This window comes from Mastomys coucha, unplaced genomic scaffold (assembly GCF_008632895.1).
Source record: "Mastomys coucha isolate ucsf_1 unplaced genomic scaffold, UCSF_Mcou_1 pScaffold20, whole genome shotgun sequence".
Lineage (NCBI taxonomy): Eukaryota > Metazoa > Chordata > Mammalia > Rodentia > Muridae > Mastomys > Mastomys coucha.
This window is the reverse complement of record NW_022196903.1, coordinates 85154516-85172225: the sequence shown is the minus strand read 5'-3', so window position 1 is coordinate 85172225 and position 17710 is coordinate 85154516. Positions and strand designations below refer to the sequence as shown.

At 45.0% G+C, this 17710-nt stretch overlaps 1 long non-coding RNA gene across 1 annotated transcript; it reads left to right on the top strand.

Annotated features, from left to right (window-relative positions):
* The first annotated feature begins 4554 nt into the window (after window positions 1–4554).
* Window positions 4555–16255, top strand: LOC116098251. The gene is made up of 3 exons (XR_004121756.1): window positions 4555–4585; window positions 15239–15339; window positions 16117–16255. It is a non-coding gene; the product is annotated as an uncharacterized LOC116098251 (long non-coding RNA).
* The last annotated feature ends 1455 nt before the right edge of the window (window positions 16256–17710 follow it).

Here is a 17710-nt window from a genome sequence, read left to right as displayed (position 1 = left end):
ACTCTTAAAAAATAAAGAGTCTTCAGCAAGTGGTGATTTTTGTGTGTGTGTGTGAAAACAGTAAGGCCGAAAGGGAAGGGCCTTGTGAGGCTGCATTTGAACTGCTCTCAGCAGCAAGGTCTTTGCGGTTGATGCTTACTTTCTTTGTTTTTAGACAGTGTTTCAAGTAACCCAGCTGGCTTCCTGTATAGTCAAGGATGGCCTTGAACTCGGGATCTTCCTGTCTCTATGTGTGAGTGCTAAGATTACAGGCTTGGGCCAATATACCTGGGTAGCCAATTAATTATTGTTAGAATTAGTAATCTAAAATGGCCTCCCTGGCTAAACAATACATACACAGATGGTCTAGGTTGCACCTAAACTCTCTGAAAACACATGCCTACACACACCACCTGGATGCACATGTTGCCAGCAGCTTTCTTCACAGTCCCTGTCAAGTGTGAGGACTAACAGAGCTCCAGCAACAGGAATGCACAGGCAGAGGGAGTTGACACTGGATACCTGCAAAGCAAAGTGCATCCCCATGCACCCAGTGAGAGGAGACGAACTGCACAGGCTGTGTGTTAATTGTTTCAGTCACAGGACATTCTTTGTAGAGCAAACAATGAATGATAGGAGGGTCAGGTAGGGATCAAAGGAGGTGCAGCCAGGAAATCTCAAGGTGATGGACTGTTCTGTATTTGATAGGGATACAAATGTTTTTTAAAACATAAAATTTTATATGACAAAGGGTGATTCTCAAGATTTTAATCTTCAATTAAAGAAGCAGGTATAAAAACTTTTATATTACATTTTTCCTGAAAATTATAAATTTATGGTTAATATAAGCTGTGAGACTCCCTATCAACATGGATTTTCAACAGAAAATGAGTTTCTTACAAAGGTAGGAGTTAATGTCCTTAGATTGCCACTGTGGTTGAATAATAGATAGGTTATGGGTGGCAAGAACATGAGAACTCATTGTTGGAGAGTGGGGAGGAGGGGGAAGAGAAGTTAAAATCCCATTGTACTACACTACAATCTGAGATATAAATATGAATCCAGCTTGGCTTAATAAAGATATAGATGGATAAACAGGGAAATCATTTAGATATACATGCACTAGTGCTGTTTAACAAAATATCAATTGTTCAATTTTACCAATGAAAACTTGGGAGCCAGATACTGGGCTGAAAGCCTCCTGGCTCAGAGGGGCAGAGAAAGCACCCAGCTGACCCTCCTTCTCAGTTGACATCCCAGAAGGAATCCCTTCTCACAAACTCCAAAAACCCTCATCCAAGCTGAATGTTCCTCCCTTCTACTTCCTGTTCCTCTCTATCCATCTTCCAGACTCCCTTTTACTCTCTGTTTTTTCTTAATGATCCTATTTACTTCCTGTCAACTGGTTGCTTGCTTTACCTCTTGACTTATGGTTGACTTTATTTAATCCTGTTTACAATATTCAAGCAGAATTGGATTAAAGGTTTGTGATAGGGCTGAGTCACACCACAAGTACAAACAAGTTTTTCCAGTCAATAACACAATCTCAGGGTTCACAGTGTGATCAAACATCCGGCAACACATCAGAACTGGGTGTGAGCAATATTCCTGTAAACATTATCCTGGTCTATTTGTTGAGATACACTAGAGAAACAGTAGCTAGTAATACCCAGTTCTCAACCAGTCCCCTCCACCCGCCCCAAACATGAAGACCAGAGTGTACTGCCTGCAAGATGTGCTTCAGAGAAGTCCCACAGCTCCTTCCCCCACAGGAAGGATGTAGTATAGAATATGATGACTTATGTCTATAATCTTAGCAATTAAGAAGCTGGGACAGGAGAATGGATTCCAAGTTCAAGACCAGGGTTGGCTACATAGTGAGTTCAGAACAGCCTGGACTACAGACAGACTCTGTAGAGCTCAATGAAACAATATATCCACCCATCCTAGGGTTTGCTCTCTAGATAGTCTAGACTAATTGGTGAATTCCAAGTAACTGAGAGGCCATGACCTCAAAGGAAGTGAACAGAGTTCCTGAGGCTGACACCTAGGGCTGTCTTCTAGCTTACATATACATGTGCACATGCACACTCAAACACACACACACACACACACACACACACACACACACACACAGAGAGAGAGAGAGAGAGAGAGAGAGAGAGAGAGAGAGAGAGATATACAGGAATTGCTAGTCTTCAAGAAACATGTTTGACTGGCAAAAACTTGGGTGGGAAGGACAGCTCAGTGGTTAGAAGCAGTTGTTGCTCTTCCACAGGATCTTAGTTCAGTTCCCAGACCACACATGAAATGTCTCACCTCCCCCCCATACACATATACAAACATACATGCACACATACACATTAAGTGTGTGATAAATCAGATGATAGAAGTCAATCTATCAAAAGCAGAAGATGAAAAGAAGCTGATGTCATTATTCTTGAATTTGATAAAGTAGACTTCAAAATTAGAAGAGATAAAGAAGGCCATTACACATTAACACAGTGGCTAGTTCATCAGGAGGATATAACAGTTGTAAATGTATATGCAATGAATTAGGGCTCCCAATTTCATAGAACAAACACTAACAAACATTAAAGGTAGCTAGGTGCTACTATAACAATAGCGAGAGATCTCAACATACTCTTATTTAGACAGGCCATCCAAATTAAAATGAATTAACAACATCAGAGTTAAACTACACCACAGATTAAGTGAGCTTGATATTAGGGAACATTCCATCCAAGAGACACAGAACAGAAGCACATTTCAGCAGCACGTGGGTATTCTTTAAAATAGATCATATTCTAGCCTGCAATGATCACTTAGAAAAGAATGGAGATCTGAGATATTTTCTTGTGTATTAGTAGATGGCAGATCACAGATCATATTATAGATCATAGATCACAGATCACTGTAGATCATAGGAATCTCTAGCAAGAGACACTACTTAAGTACTTGGGGACTGAACAACACACCTTGAGTGAAGAATGGACCATGGAAGACACCACGGAGTAATTCTAAAGATTCTAGAATCAATTGAAACTGAGGATACCTTCCTTACCAGAACTTTTGAAGTACAGCAAAAGTAACTCTTAAAAAGAAAGTTTATGGTTTTGAGTACTTATCTTAAATAAGCAGAGAAATTGTACATAAATAACACATTGATGCTCCTCAGATGACCATGGCCTTATGCTGTCATCAGCCCCTTCTCTCAGGGGCTTTACCTTAAAGTGGCCTCCCATCTCTGCTGTTCCCTGTGTGACGTCAGTGTGACCAGTGATCACTACTGCTCCCTCAGGTCACCACAACCGCCTGTCCTAGTAGCTCCCTTGGGTGACTTAGTAGCTTCGGCCTCTGAGTTCCCTGTACTTTCTCTCCCTGACCTACCCTACTTAAGCTCTGCCTGTGCCAGCCAGCCCCACCAACCCCTTTTGCCCGGGACTTTCCTCTTGGCTCTGTCCACCCCTTCAGCTCAGCCTATTTAAGTACTCCACTCAAGAGGCCCCGCCCATCTCCATTTGGCCCCGCCCGTCTCCATCTTGGTCACGCCCATTTTAGCTTGGCCCAACTTGCCTCTCCAACCCTTCTTCTAGGCCATCCTTTCCTTTTTCAAGCTCTTCTACTCTGCCAAGCCCTCACTTCTTAGCCCCTCCCTTCCCTCAAGCATGCCCATCCTTCAGCTCTGCATATTGCTCCTTCCTACACCTCCCATCACTTCAATGGACACTTCAGTACCACCTATCCTTCCTCCTCAGCCCCCAGATAGAGTTTCCCTGTATAGCCCTGGCTGTCGTGGAACTCACTCTGTAAACCAGGCTGGCCTTGAACTCAGAAATCCCCCTGCCTCTGTCTCCCAGCCACCCATCCCTTAATACCTCGCCTTAAACCACCGTCAGGTCGTTTATTCCCATCCCTTCAACTGTACAGCATCTGACAGGGCTCTGCCTCACCTCTTCTGCTCAGCTTCATGTCGCTGGCTCTGCCCACTCACTAATCCTGCAGCATACCCATCTTGGAATCTCTTGTTGACCTTTGCACAGTATTGCTTAGAATCACAGAGTCAGCTCAGCCAGAACTGATTCTGTCTCCACTTACATCAACCAGCAAGCTCACCTGTACATCCGACCCCCTGACCCACCAGCCTCCCTGGGAACTCCTTCTAGGAAGAAGATACATGACAGGTGCCTTGGCTGAGAGAACTTGGGTTTATGGAATTCTGGGCTCCCACATCAAAACTTTGGGCTGCCCTCAGCTCTGACTAGCCTGTCCCAACTGCAAAACGCACCTGCTGATAGAACTGGATTAGCAGTCTGTAAGCATCTGTTGAGTGCTCTTGGTGTACCAGACAGTGAGAAGGTGTATCAGACATAGCAAAGTCTCTCACCTGAAGGGAGTCCTTCAAAGTAATAGAAGAAGCAGATGTTGGAAAGAGTCCAGGCCTCTGCTTTTCCTGGTCATATGAGTTTGCACTTCTCCCTTATCCTCTTATCCTCTCCCTCTCCTCTACAGGATGGGCACACTCCTTAGCAAGTAAGAACTTTCCCTCCCACCTTAGAAGGAAGCTGTTCAGATACGCATGTGGCCATGCCCCATCTTTCCCAAGGTTGGTTCTCAGGGGCAACAGTCTCTTACACTGATCTTTGGGTAATCTCAACGCATTCTTCAATCCTCTTACAGCACAGACTCAACACTTGGGATCAGGGCAGCAGGTAGGCTCTCAAGCAAACGCAGGAAAATGAGGTCCAGGGGTAAGGGAAGCCCCAGGACCGAGATCAATAAGCAGATGCTGAGCTGCACCCTGTGGACTTGGTGCCAAGCCCCTGCCTGAACAGTCTTCCCTGGACACTGTGTCCAGTGAGTACACACTGAGCCTTCTGCTGTGCCTCTGTCGCTGCTCAGAGTCTCAGTCTCCAGAGAGCGCCTGATTGGCTGGGTGTGTGGATCAGGAAATGCTTCACATTGAGCTGGGTCTAAAAAGAGCTGAAATTTGGTAATGCAAGGAGGAGAGGACATCCCAGGTAGAAGGAACAGCAAGCACGTGCATCACCAGGAAAGGATCCCAGGCTGTCTCAGAACAGTGTGTGTCATCCTACCTCAGGTGCTTGTCTGATCCAGCAATTCAGTGTTCCCGTCCTGCTAAGTGGACGTTACAGAATTTCTGGAAATTTTATTGAATTATTTTATTAATATTCCAAATGCAATGATAAAGAATATAGATTACGTACAGGATCATATTTTCAAATGAGGATATTCTGGCTTCTTCCTTTCACACTTGCATCCCCTTGATCTCCTTCCCTTCCCTTGTTGCTTTAATAAAGACTTCAAGTCCTGTTTTGAACGGGAGGGGGCAGAGTGGACATCCCTGCTTGTTCCTGATTTGAGTAGAAATGCTTTGAGTTTTTCTCTCTTTAGCAAGATGTGTTCTATGAAATGTGTCCTCTGTATCCCTAGAGTTTTGAGGACTTTTATCATGATGGGATGTTGGATTTTGTCAAAGTCCTTTTGCATTTGATGGGATGGTTTTGTGGTTTCTTCTCCTTGAGTCAGATTATGTGATGGATTATGTTTATTGATTTACATATGTTGAGGCACTCCTGTACCTCTGGGATGATGATGACATAGTCATGGTGGATAGTCTTTTTTTTTTTTTAAAATGCATTCTTGAATTCAGTTTGCAAGTATTTTATCAAGAACTTTTGCATCCATGTTCATGATAGATATTGGTTTATAATCTTTTTTTGTTGTTGTTGTTGTTGTTGGACCATTATCTGGTTTTTGTATCAGGGCTCTATTGCTGGCTTTGGCTTTGTAAAACTATTTTGGAAATGTTCCTCTTTTTAATTTATAAAATAATTTGAGGTCTGTTGGTTTGAGTTCTTTGAAGATCTAATAGAATTCTACACTGAATCCATCTGTCCCTAAGCTTTGTTTAGCCAAGAGACTTTTAGTTACTGCTTCTGTTTCACTGGTTGTTGTGGGTCTATTTAAATTATATATTTCCTCTTAGTTTAGCTTCAGTAGGCCATATAGATCTAGAACTTCATCCATTTCTTTTAGATTTTCCAGTTTGATGAAATATAGTTTTTAATAAAATATTATTTAATGTGTATGTCTGTCTTGCCTGCATGTACATCTGTGCACTGTGTGCATGTCTGGTACTCACTGAGGCCAGAAGAGGGTGTGTCTTATCCCTTGGAACTGGAGTTATGGACAGTTGTGAGCCACCATGTAGATGCTGGACAGCAAACCCATGTCCTCCGGAAGAGCAGCCTGTTCCCTGAACTGCAAAGCTGCCTCTCTAGCGCTTTCTTTTTTTTCATTAATTTGGCTAAAAGTTTGTCTAAAGTCTTTCCAAAGAACCAACTCTTTGCTTCATTGACTCTTTTTTTTTTGTTTGTTTCTATTTGATTAATCTCAGCCCTGGTTTTTATTATCTTTTCTTGTCTACTTTTTTTTGTGTGTGGAGGGGATTGTTCTTGTTTTTCCAAGGTCTTTAGGTTCATCATTAAGTCACTAAGCTGAGGGCTGGAGAGATGGCTCAGAGGTTAAGAGCACTAGCTGTTCTTTCAGAGGTCCATGAGTTCAATTCCCAGCAACCACATGTGGCTTACAACCATATATAATAATTCTGGCCCACAGACGTACATGTAGGCAGAACACTGTGTACATAGTAAATAAATGAATCTTCTTTTAAAAAAAGTGCAAACATCTTTTTTTTTTAAAGATTCTTTTTTTAAAAAAGTTATTAAGCTGAGATCTCTCAATTTTTTTTAATGTAGGTTCTTAGTAGGAACTTTTTGCTTCCCATTGCCTTTATTTCATCCCATAGGTTTTGGTATGCTGTACTTTCACTTACATCCAATCTAGGAATTTTAACTTTCCTCCTTGATTTCTTCCATGACCCAATTATCATTCAGTAGTGTGTTGTTTAGTTTCTATGTGTTTGTGTACTTTCAGTAGCTTTTACTGCTGTCAATTTCCAGCTTTATTCCATTGCACTAGAATAGAATTCAGACTGATCTCTCTCTCTTTCTCTCTTTCTCTCTCTCTCTCTCTCTCTCTCTCTCTCTCTCTCTCTCTCTGTGTGTGTGTGTGTGTATTTGTAAAGATTTGCTTTGTGTCCTATGTGGTCAGTTTTGAAGAAAAGTTCCATGAGCGGCTGGGAAGAAGGTGTATTCTTCAGTGTCTGGCTGGAATACATTAGGTCCTTTGGTTTATGATGTCATTTAACTACAGAGTTTGTCTGTTGAGTTATTTCTGGGTGGCTGGTTTTGGTGAGAGTGTGGTACTGACATCACCACTATCACTGTGTTGGGGTCAATCTGTGGTCATAAATCAACTGGTGCTTCTTTTATGCAATTGGCTGCCCTTGTATTTGGCACATGTATGATGTTTAGGATTGCATTAGATATACTGAAAATCAAGGCTGAGATTAATAAAATAGAAGCAATAACAAAACAGTCAAACCTTTAGCCAAATTAGCCAAAAGAAAGGGGCAGCTAGAGAGATAGAGTTAAGAGCACAGGCTGTTTTTCCAGAGGACATGGTCTGCTGGGTGATTTCTTTCTTTAATGACTATGAAATGTTACTTCCCTAACTTTTCTGGCTAGTTTTGGAAGTCTATTTTTTAGGTATTAGAACATCTCTACCTGTTTGTTTATTACTTCCAATTGCTTGAAACACCTTCTGACATCCTTTTACTTCAAAGTGATGCCCATCATTGCTGGTGAGGGAAGCTGTGCATGTAGGTCAAGGGAAACACTTATCCACTGTTGGTGGGAGTGCAAACTGGTCCAACCACTCTGAAAATCATCACGGAGGCTTCTGGAAAAGGTAGAAATGGCTGGGCAATGGTGCCATACATGTTTAATTGTAGCATTTTGGATTCAGAAACAAGTGGATCTCTGTGAGTTTGCAGTTGGTCTGATTTACACAGTAAATTTCTGTCCCTCCAGGAACCATCTCTCAAAAAAAAAAAAAAAAAAGAAGAAGCTAGAAATAGATCTACTACACAGTGCAGTTATACATCTCTTGTCATATACAGGGCTCTATATCATATGGTAAAGATATAAGCTCATCCATTTTCCTTCATTGCCTCTATTCATGCTAGCCAGGAAATGGAAACAGCTTTGATGTCCATTAACTGATGGATGAATAGTGAAACCATGGCACATTTACAGAATGGAATATTATTCATCTGTTAAGAAAAAAAAATTGTGAAACTTGCAGGTAATGGATGGAGCTGGAAACAGTCATTCTGAATAAGACTCAGAAACACAAACATCATGTGTTTTCTCTCACATGTACATGGTAGCTTTGAATCTTCAGATATGTGTGTTCTTTTTGGAATACTGTCTTAGGATTTTACTGCTGTGAACAGACACCATGACCAAGGTAACTCTTATAAGAGACAACATTTAATTGGGGCTGGCTTACAGTTCAGAGGTTCAGTCCATTATCATCAAGGTGGGAGCATGGCAGCATCCAGGCAGATGTGGGACTAGAGGAGCTGAGAGTTCTACATCGTCAACCAAAGGCAACCAGGAGAAGACTGTTTTCAGGCAGCTAGGAGCCCACACCCACGCACTTCCTCCAGCCAGGCCACACCTACTCCAACAAGACCATACCTCCTAATAGTGCCATTCTCTGGGCCAAGCATATTCAAACAAATAACCATAGAGATTGTACAATTTATCAGGAGAAATGGGTGTAATTCAAGAAAAGGTAGAAAGAACCTAGTGGTTTAAAAGATTAAAGGGAAAATACTGGAACAGGGAGGGTTAAGTGGTCTGGAGGATGGGAAGGGAGGGTAGACGAGGGAAGATGGGGAAGGATAACTAACATCAAACACTTTATGAAAAAGACATGGAAACTTATTACTCTAGAAGCTTACACACACACACACACACACACACACACACACATGACTTAAATGAAGTTTTACTCTAACAGGGAAACTGTGTTCCTTCTAGATACCACAAATAAAAAAAAGCCATGTCCCAGGAATGGATGATCTCTTCTGGAGTTGTTGGCCAGTGGGGTCCTACAGACTCTCAGACATTACAGGCTGTTACCAATGCTCTTGTTTACCCCCACTAAACTTGGTGGTAAGATCCCATTGCCGAGGACACCACATACTTAAGTCACAGAATGGGAAGAGATCAATTTAGTACTCACCTGGAAGCTTCATTACTACTGGTCAGCCTTTATAGTGCTGCAAAGGACTATGCATATTATTGGAGGAGAAAAGTAATCACTAGTCTTACCCAGCTGTGAACCTTGTCAACTCCAACAGTGGTGGGTCTGGTAAGACACGCTTACCAGTGCAGTGGTGCAGAAATATCACAGGAGTAACTAACCACTCTCCGATCGAATTTAAGACACACTCCACTAGTTGAAAACTATATCTTCCACCATTATCAGGAACAAGAACCTATGGCCAGATAAGTCTTAGGCTTTAGAGGAAAACCTACTACTACTTCTCTGGAGGGGCATAGGATTAAACAGACTGTTAAAGACGTCTTACCCTGCTCATAGACTGGGCATCTCTCAACTCTCATCATTCTTTTTGCACTAGACAGAGATTAACACAGAGACACACAGCTGGTAAAGGCGTAGAGAACAAGGGATTGGTGAATGCTCACTCCTAAGTAGGGCATCTCTATCACACCCCTTCCTGTTAGAGTTTATGGAACATTATGGAAGAGGGTGAAGAAAGACTGTAAGAGTCAGAGGCAGCAGGTGAGTATAAGTTTCCTGGGCACAGCTGGGCAGTTGCATATATGAATCCACAGCAGTGGTAAAAGCATGCACAAGGCCTGTGCACTCTCAGGTCACAGAAATCCCCAGCATGGTCAGGGAAGGTGGCATGAAGTCCTGCATCTAATTAAGGAGACATTGGCCACTGGTAGCTGCTGGGAGAGGGAAAGTCAGTTTCCTTTAAGGGTGTGGCCCCTGGTAGACTGACTCTGCTCTAGTGAAAGGCCATCCTTCCCAGAGTGTATGGGCATCACAAATTGTACTTCATGGGCTTTACAACAAAAGAAAAGAGCACAAAGTTGAGTGTGGAGCTGGGGGAGATAGATCTAAGAGGAGTTGGAGGGGTAGTGAATATAATCAAAACAAGTTATTAAAGAGACAAAATATGAGAAAACTAGTAAGATGAAAAAGTAAAACAAAGACTGAGAAAAAGCATTCAAGATATACTACAAAATTGAGGCGGTAAGGGAAACCATTATAAAACCTAGTGCCCCACGCCTCAACATCATTCTAGATATGTTTATTGACATAGATATGGAAGGAAGGGAGGAGATATGAGAAGAAACAGAGGAGGGTGAGGGTAGGTGGAAGGCAGAAAGGCAGGAGGGAGGGAGGAAGGATGAGAAAAGCACCCAAAGGTCACAGTGAGTGTGCAGGCTGCCACGGACCGGCGGTTTCTTCGGGGTCCCCTTTTTCAGCGGGGTGATGAAAGTTCTGGCCTGGTGAGCAAGGAATTTGGTGGGTGATAAATAGAGTCGACACAAAGAAGTGTGGGATCTGAATGTATTTCTCAAAAATGGCATGACGCTTTTTACAGTCATTGTAAAAGAGAAATAGAAAATCTGGCAGCTCAGTAGTTGAGGTACATCTAAGGTCACCTGAAACACACTGGGTCTAAAACAGCAGCCATCTCTTCTGGACTGGTGCAGCACCCCCAGGCTCCATGGGCCCGGCCGAAGTCCCCGGGGGCTGCGGATATGCCAGCCAGGAGGACAGATGCTCGAATGTCGAATCTTGAATCTAGAATGCTCAATGCTGACTGCTGCACACCGTCTCACACACATAAACTCAGTTCAAGGTCCCGCCCATCCTTAGTAAAACACCCACTATGCTAATCTTCTGGGCTAGTAGAGACAGTCTCTTACTTGCTAATTCCTAGGTTCAGCTGTAGTCTGTGACTGAGAATGAGGATTCTACTTGACCTTGCCCTGGGATAAGTCTCCCATTCTGTAAACTTCAATGCCTAACACACAATGCCAAAGGCAATTAGTTTGGATGGGTAGCATTCTTTATGAAATTCTAAGCCAGGGTTTGGCTAAGATGTTGGAACATTGGTAAAGGTCAGAGAGTAATGTCCAATTTTGTCTAGCTGTTAATAAATCATACCTTGGTGGGCACCTAGCACGCAAGTTCACAAGGACATATCTGGGCTACCTCTGAGTTAGGGGATGCCATGACTGACTGAATACCCAGGAGGCACAAACTCCCTTTGAAGTCATAACACCTCTTGTCTGTGATCAGGCTTTTACCCCTGATATTGCAGATGTAACTGGAGTAGATGAGTGGGCATGGCAAGGCTTTAAATGTGTGGAACTTCTTCTCATTCAAACCTAATAATACAAGATAAACAAATGTAAGTGGACTGAACAGTTACAAACTTTACATAGGGTTTGTTACCCAACTGCATGCCTGTCACAGATCTTAAGACGATGGACACCAAGACAGCTGATCCTCTTTCTTCTTGAGTCCCATGTTCTGATGGATCTTAGCACTTTCCCTCTGTTCAGGAGGACTTGGAGATCCACTCCCTCATGCCTCCTCCATGCCCCAACGTCTTGCTGCTGCTGGACTGTGGCCATGTCCAGCTCTGCCATGCTTCCCTTGGACACACACACATCCTGGTCCTGGTTTATTTGATGGCACGGTCACCAGCCTGACCTTGACCTTTCTCCGTTTGATCTTTCTTGGTTGCACGACTCTGCCTCATAGATGGGAAGCACAAAGCCTACTCCATGTCCTGCTGTCCCTGGCAAGTCAGAGCAGTTTGGAGATGCTGAGCAGCATTCGATGGATCTAGAGACTGTGCTCAGGAGAGTCCAGAAGCCCGGGGATCTGGACTTGGGCATTGGCACCTAGAGGAGAGACTCCGCCTGTGAGCCTTCTGAGGAGGCCAGAGCAGCCTGGACAGGGCTCAGGAGAGGGCAGGACAGGTGTAGTGCCTGTACCCCAGCCTCAGGAGGGGATTGGTGAGACAGGCTGCTGGTCCTCTGGGCTTAGATCATTTTTTTTCCAGAGCCCAGGGACCAAGAAACAGACACCAGTGATCAGAGTCTTTTCACGAAGAAACAAACCGACAAAACCAAACTGAAAGATTTTCCTTTCCCCTGGAAAACCAAGCCCCAACGTGAGCACATGTGGATGGCAATGGTGCTCACTAGGCCACCATGTACCAGAATCTTCCTGTTTCCATTTCAAAATTTCACTCAGAAGCTCACAATAGCAGGGGAAGAGGGTTAACACCAAAGTTGTCCTTTATCTGATCTGCCACCAGAAGGTGCCACCCACATTTAGGACAGGTCTTCCCATTCTAAATAATCCGATGAAGAAAAACCCCTTGCAGGAGGGCCCAGTGCTTGCATTTTCATTGATTCCAGATGCAGTCAAGTTGACCACCAAAACTAGCCATTATGGTGTCTTGTGCTACCCTCCAATCAGCAGAAGAAAGTGTGATCATGCTACAAAACCCAGCTTTGAAGTGGTTGATAATGACAGACCGCAGCGTTGATCCACTCAGGCAAAAGGCAGCTCATTCCTGGTCCTGTACTGCCCCATGTGCTGATGGGAATCAGTGTTCCTAGCCCTCTCCACTTATCTGACTCCTCCATAGCATGGGTGACGGTGGTGTGTAGCTTTCAACCTGCTTTCTTCCCAAGAACCGCAGAATACAAAGTGAGTTTAGCTCACAACCACTGGCACAAACACAGACTTCCATTTGGAGGGAGTGCTGGGTTCATGTCCCATTCTTGCTGAAAGCAAGAATGCTTTTAAGGTTTCACTTCTTGGAACTTGAGCATTTATTTTCCAAAATACAGCACTTTGGGGAGAGCCAGACTCAGCACCAGGATGCCAGGCCCCATCTGAGTGGGAGAGATGAGGACCAGCAAGGGACTGAAGGCCTGCTCTCCCTCCCTCATCTTCTGATGTCACCTGTATGAGGAGAAACTGTTCCCAAGCCACTTCTGCCCCTTGTGCAAGAAGTTGACCATGGACTGCAGCAGGCTGCTCACCCTGACAGCACTGAGCAGACACGGGAGGAGCCCTTTCCTCTCTTAACCAAATGGAGGGTCCTAGTTTGGATTTTAGCTGTCCCCAATGGCCCATGTAAAGGCTTGGTCCCCAGCTTGAGGTGCTACTGGGAGGTAACTGGATCTTCCAGAGGTAAGGCTCAGTAGAAGGATGTTAAGTCATTGGGGCAAGGCTTTGGAGAAGATACGAGAACCTCAGCTCCTGTCCCTGTCTTGCTTCCAGGATATCATGAGGGGAGTGTTTTTTTTTCCCCAGCAGCCTCTTGCTATGATGAGTTGCCTAGCAACAGGGCTAAGCAACCATGGTCTGGAACCTCTGCTACCAAACAAAGCCTTCCTCCTTGAAGCTAAAGGCTGGGGAGGGTAATTTGTCATGTGACTGGCATCTGACTGTCATGGGGTTCTGGGTTTCTGCTGCTCCCCAGCTATGGGAATGGGGTCTTCAGGTCTCATTGTCCTGTCCCACCTGCCCTCGCCCTGGGAGACAGAACCTGCAGGTCCAGAGCACGAAGCCCAAAGCTTTCAGAGAGAGGCCTGGGCCCTCCCAGCAGATATGCAGTGGGGCTATCCACACAGAGGAGGCCACAATGAAGTGGGATGCAGAGACTCACCTCACCTATACAGTTCCATATAGGACATTGCTACGGTCCTGCTCAGAACCCTTGGGTGTCCCCTGCAGGAGGAAGCCCTCAGCCCCTCACAGTAGACCTCAGGGCGACTCCTGTCACTTCTGACTGCTTCTTTCTAACAGTCGCCCTCCATGGGCTGGGTGGTTAGGCTCTTGAGAGTATCACCTGGGTGTAACATCCATCTCTTTGGTAAAAGCTTGTGATGCAGGCCAAGTCAGTGTAGCCTAACAGCCACTGTGATGGGAAGAAGTGTCCTGGCTGGGGTCTTCAGGGTGGCCCATGGGTACTTTTCATCACCCTGTACCAGCACAGATCTCCTTGCCAGAGGCCTTTGCTGCTAGTTGAGGCTCTCCACAAGCCACTCGGGCACATCAGCTGTGCTTTCCCTCTGAGCACCAGCATACTTCATTTGTTCTTTGTCAGTAGTTTGCCTAGCACAGGACCCCAGCAACTCATTACTTCATTAATAAAAGGGTTTCTTCAGCTACAATTATTTTGCTTTATGCCTCTTCTTCTTCTCCTTCTTCTCCTTCTCCTTCTCCTTCTCCTTCTCCTCCTTCTCCTTCTCCTTCTCCTTCTCCTTCTCCTTCTCCTTCTCCTTCTTCTTCTTCTTCTTCTTCTTCTTCTTCTTCTTCTTCTTCTTCTTCTTCTTCTTCTTCTTCCTCTCTCTCTCTCTCTCTCTCTCTTTCTCTCTCTCTGTTGTGGGGGGTTGTGTGTGCACAAGTGTGTACTAGTGTGTTCATCTGTGTGTGAGCTACAGAGGCTAAAAGAGGATGTTGGGTGTCCTACTATGTTGCTCTCTGCCTTATTCCCTTGAGACCAGACATCTCTTAGTAGCAACTGTTACTATGGTTCTGGAACTGGGCTGGTTATTTCTTCTGCCTCCAACAGGTGGCGACAAAGCACAGAGTGTGCGCTTGCCCAGGTATGCTTGGTTTGCCTGAACAAGAGAAACCCACAGGGACAGTTCTTTCAATGATCCAAGTAGTGGTTGTCAATGGGGAAAGAGACCCTGGGCTAGCAGGAATTTGCAAAAAAGAACTTCTGCAGTCAGTCCAAGACAGCTGATCTGGGGCTCAGAACTTTGGGATGCTTTAAATAAAGTTTCTCCTTCAGCACTCTCAACCCCCTCTAGTGGGTAAGTACCTGGAAGTTACTAGCTGCAGAGCACACTCAACAAACAAGCGAATGAAAAACTGTCTTAGACCACGAATTTAATAAGCGGCAGAGCTGGTACCAAACCCCAGGCTTAGCTGACTCCAAAATGTGCGATCTCTTCAGCAAGCCATGGTTTTGGTTTGACACAAGCCCTATGCAGAGCAGAAGGACCTTTGCAATGAGGAGATTGTATTCTAATGAGAGGTTTCTGATGTGAGCTTGGATATCCTTTAGGATATAGGGTATCCAAGACCAACCCAGGGGCACTGGAAGCCCAAGGAAGAATTAGCATAAAATACGCTATCTTCAAATACAGACCTGGTCCTGTGTAGGGATGGACATGTGTCTGACTTATTCAAAGATCTGCTTAGAATATCCAGTCCTCTATGTCTCTAACTGCCCTAGAGCCTGGAACACTTTAATCCTTGATGAATATTTTGCAAAGGGATGAAGAGGAAACCAAGAACCGTGGGTAGAAGCCAGGTGGGTCAAGGCAAGCTTTTCAGGTGAGTTGGGATGTGGGTGGGCCTTGGATGGTGGGTAAGTTACAAATTTACAAGGTGGAAAGAGAACTAAAGGCATTTGAATTACACAAAGAGGAAGGACAGGGTGCACCTTTGAGCAAATCACAGCCCATGTTCATTGTGCATCTGATACCTCTTAAGAAACACACATGTGCGCACATACACACACACACACACACACACACACACACACACACACACACACCATCCACCACATGAGGATCAGAGAGGAAGAGAGAGGGGGAGAAGGAGGGAGGGAGGGGGAGGGAAGGAAGGAGAAGGGGAGGTGAGAGGTCTACTGGTAGGCTTCCTTCCCAGCGTTTGTCAATTAGACTAAGGTATTAAATCTCTGGGCAACATGGTCCCCACTGATCTTAGGTGCTGAGATGTCCCACCCATATTTGATTTGATTTATGGCCCACTCTGGCCACTGAGACCTCAGTTGTTCTTGATACCATGTCACAGTTGGGATCCTGAAGTGTACCCAGAGACCGGTGCTGTGACACCATTGAGGGTTGTAGAAATGTTTTCGTTTGTTGCTTTTTTTTTTTTTTTTTTTTTTTTTTTTTTTTTTTTTTTTGAGACAGGGTCTCACTATGTAGATCAGGTTGACTTTGAACTCATAGAGATCACCTTCCTCTGCCTCCCAATTGCTGAAAGGTAGTAGATCCTTTTAGAGATGGTATCTAATGGGAGGAAATTAAGTTATCACGGGACGTCCATTCTCTTCCTGACTCTCTCTGCATTTCTGCTTCTCAGCTGCCACAATCCCAGCATTCTCCTATACTTACTGGGCTCCTTGCTACGCACACAGCTCCCACAGGTCCAAAGGAAGCAGAAGCAAATGACCATGGGCTGAGACATTGAAAGCTAAGCCAAATAAAAACCTTTTATCTGAGGTATTTTGTCATGGTACCAGAAAGCTAACACAGTCATCTTCGTTCCCAACAGTCTCTTCTATTGTGGTGGCCGTGGTCTTTCTTCTTCTGTAATGCCATAAAGGAAATATAAGAGTTACCTTAGTCCTTGGGAGGTAGAGGCAGGAGGACCAGTTCAAGTCATATTTGGCTACACAGTAAGTTCCGTCCATCTTAGAGTACACAAGACCCTGCCTTTAAGCAAACACACACACACACACACACACACACACACACACACACACACACATGAATAAAGAGGTAGCACAGGAGCTATGGCTAGAGGCAGCGCTTCAAGTTCAAATCTCAACTATCATATACTACTGGCTGTGAGGGTGTGGGGATATTTAATCCTCCAGTATCACATTCCTCATATACACAGGGATGTGATATGAGATCAGGGGCTCACAGTGCTGTCAGAGGGCAGTGCAGGCATGGGGCAATGCTGCCTCTGGGCTTGACCATTCCACCATCCTCAGGTTCCTTGCTGGAGAAGGACAGAGACTGGGTTCTTCCCACCCGCTCTTCTGTCTCAGCATGTTCTCCAATCAATTCTCCCTGCTCTTCCTCCTCCCCACTTCCCAGGAGGTGCCCTCAGCATTCGCCTAGGTCTGCTGCTGTCACCACAGCTGCCACAGGACTTCCAGGTCAGGAGTATCTCAACATCTGTGACATGCGTGACTCCGCACTAAGTCGATGATGGTGCATATTGAAAGTGATGCACCAGAGAGATATTCTGGAGGAGACCTCAGGTGGTGCTTTGTCTGATGACCAGTCAGAGGAGGGATACAAGGACATGTGCTATGGGTGGAGAGAGCACCCAGAGCTATACATGGGTCACTGTCCACAAGGCCTCAACTGGGCAAACCTGAAGCCAGGAAGACCGAGTGGATGGCTGGCGGCAGCCAGAGGGCCTTCAATGACCTGTGTAGCAATCAGGATGGATGACACCAGTCAAGGACACAATTAGGACTGTGGGCTGCAGTGGCTGTACATACTCCTGTCTTCCTCACAGCACAACAGTCATCAGGGTGGGTCAGGGCTCCTGTATGCATCACCTGCATCATTACCTTTTTTCCTGTCATTGAGGACTCCATCATAGGCCTGCCCAGAGGCAAGCCAGGAGGACACAGAGAACTCCTTGCCATGAAGAATGGTTGAGCAATGTAGTGGTCATGTTCTAAAAGTGCTCCCCTAGGCTTGAGGGGAGGTATAGCTTAGGTGAGAAAGTACTGGTTTAGCACTAGAAAAGAACTAGGCCCAATCCCCTACATCCCATAAAGCAGGGTGGGAGCACACAGTCTGAAATGCCAGCACTCCTGAGGTGGAAGCTGGAGGACCAGTGTCAAGGCTATCTCCACTTCAGTCAGCTCCATACCAAAACAGCAATTAAAGTTCTCCGGGGCAAATATCCCATCTGTCCCTGAACCCACATT